Below are 2,928 nucleotides of genomic sequence, written 5' to 3'. Positions count from 1 at the left end.
GGGAATGGATGCTGAGTTTCATCAGACCTATACAGATGATCATATGCTTTGTTCTCCCTTCATTTATTGGTTTCCTAACCAAGAAAGAAAAACCCAGAGCCAAGTGCAGTGGCTCTTGTCTATAGTCCCAGCTATTTCAGAGGCTGACATGGGAAGACCACTGGGGCCCAGGAGTTTATAACCCAGCATGGACAATGTAGTCAGACCCTGTCTCTAAGAAAAAAGAAAAGAAAACCCTAAAATCTTTTTTTTTTTTTTTTTTGAGACAAGGTCTCACTTTATTGCCTGGGCTAGAGTGCAGTGGCACAATCATAGCTCACGCCTGTAATCCTAGCACTTTGGGAGGCGAAAGCAGGAGGATCGCTTGAGGCCAGGAGTTTGAGACCAACCTGAGCAAGAGTGAGACCTGTCTCTACAAAAAATAGAAAAACTAGCTGGGCGTGGTGGTACATCCCTGTAGTCCTAGCTGCTCGGGAGGCTGAGGCAGGAGGATCCCTTGAGCCCAGGAGTTGGAGGTTGCAGTGAGCTATGATGACACCACTGTACTCTAGACAAGACAATAGAGTGAGACTGTCTCAAACAAAACAAAACAAAACAAAAAGACCACTGTAAAGTTTGTTTTATCCCTTGCTAGATTTTTCTTTTTTTTTTTTTTTGAGACTATGTTGCCTGGGCTGGCCTTGGGCTCCTGGCCTTAAATGTTCCTTCCACCTCAGCCCCCCAAGTTGCTGAAACTGTAGTCATGCGCCACCATGCCTGGCTCCTCACTGGATTTTTAAAGTGAAACCCTCCGAGCATCTCGTTTGTGCTAGGTCCTGCAGGACATGAAGATGTGGTCCTTGCCCCAAGACAGTACCCAGTATGAGGCAGCAGAAGATTTTCACACACAGTACTTATAGCAGGGACACTGTGAGACCATTAGCAGGAGGGAGCCATCAATTCATCCTGCAAAGGGGGAGCCACAGAAGGCTTCAGGGAGAAGGGAGCATTTGAACTTGGCCTGGAAGGTTCCCACAATTACAGGGGTGGGAGGTGTCCTGGGCCAGGCCCAGCCCCTGCCCTCCTGAAGTGGACTCTCTACAGAGACAGGGCAGAGGAAGAACACTTTTTCTGGTTTGGGTGAGTTTGTGTGTTTGGGGTAAGGGAATTTCTTGGGTTACCCTCATTCTAAATGGCCATATTCCTATATAGATGTTTCTATGTAACCATGAGCTCCATTTTGGCCAGAGCAGGAGTTAACTCTTAACTCTTCTTAACTCTTAACTCTTCATGGGGGCTGGGCACAGTGGCTCGCACCTGTAATCCTAGCACTCTGGGAGGCTGAGGCAGGAGGATCGCTTGAGCCCAGGAGTTTGAGGTTGCTGTGAGCTAGGATGACACCACAGTGCTCACTCTAGCCCAGGCAACGAAGTGAGACTCTGTCTCAAAAATAAAATAAAATAAAATAAAATAAACAAAACTCTCCATGGGGACTGAGGAAGTGGGGTGTGCAGAGATCAGATAGATTAGACGTATGATCTCTGAGCCTTAGGGTGGTCTATAGGCCAGTAATCATCTGATGTATATTTCTATTGTTCTCCAAATGTGGTCCCTGGCTAGTAGCACCAGCATCATCTGGGAATTTGTTTGCACATCTGCACATCTCGGACCTATTGAAGTACAGACTTTGGGACTCAAGCCCAGTAATCTGTGTTTTAACAAGCCTCGTGATCCTGGCTTGAGGACCACTGATAGGGATATGTACCCCAGATGACAAGGGGGAACTTGGCCCAGCCTGGACTCCCCTTCATTCCTGCACGCCATCCCTGACTGCTCTGTGCTCACCTCCAAGGGGTTGAAGCTGTTCTTGACTGATGGTTTCCAGGAGGATTGAAAGCTGGGATGCTGTTTGGTTAACTTGTCCCTTCTTGCCAGTGAGGCAGGGGGAGGGGGCAAGGCCTCCAGGGGCTACCCAGAGCATTCCCTTCAATGCCACTTCCCCTTAGCGGTCCCTGCCCCTGCCCAAAAGACCCCCATGGGAGGGGTCCCAGCCCTGGTTCCCTACTTGTTGCAAATTCTGGCCTCTTCATTGGTCCAAAAGATGTTAGTGGAAGCTTCTAGGGGCATGGATTTGAAAGAGGGAGAGTTATTATCTCATAAGTGGGAGCTTCAATTGTAGTTTTGCTCTGCAAACATAAGGGCTATGATTGCATGGTCACCTCAATTAACTGAGGGCAAACATCTTCTCATATCAAGAATTAAATTTCTTGCCAACAGCATAGTGTTTGGATTAAGGGAGTAACATTTATTTCTCCTGTTAGCATGACTCTGACCCTTCTCCTTGCAAAATACTTTTTAAATGGTTTTTGAGCCTGACTTTTATTTTATTTTATTTTTTCAGAGACAAGGTTTCACTCTGTTGCTCAGGCAGGAGTGCAGTAGTGTGATCATAGCTTACTGCAACCTGCAACTTCTGGGTTCAAGTGATCCTCCCATCTCAGCATTTCAAGTAGCCAGGACTACAGGCACGCACCACCATGCCTGGCTACTTTTTAAAATTTTTTGTAGAGATGGGGTCTCCCTGTGTTGTGCAGGTTAATCTTGAACTCCTGGCCCCAAGCAATCCTCCCTCCTTGGCCTCCCAAAGTGCTGGGATTACAGGCATGAAGACCACCATAATGATGGGAAATTCCTCTGCTTGAGCCATCCAGGATACATGTCACTATTCTCAAATAGTTTCTCTGCCCCCCATTTTCTCTCCCAGTTCGGGGGGCGTCCATTCATTTTGCCATTTTGTACTTCAAGTTAATATCACATGGACTGGGAGGCTCTTAGTCCTGAGACTCCTTTTTTTTTTTGAGACAGAGTCTCACTATGTTGCCCAGGCTAGAGTACCGTGGCGTCATCCTAGCTCACAGCAACCTCAAACTCCTGGGCTCAAGCGATCCT

Source organism: Propithecus coquereli, unplaced genomic scaffold (genome assembly GCF_000956105.1).
Source record: "Propithecus coquereli isolate 6110/MARCELLA unplaced genomic scaffold, Pcoq_1.0 Scaffold142, whole genome shotgun sequence".
NCBI classification, from domain to species: domain Eukaryota; kingdom Metazoa; phylum Chordata; class Mammalia; order Primates; family Indriidae; genus Propithecus; species Propithecus coquereli.
Note: the sequence above shows the minus strand (reverse complement) of the source record.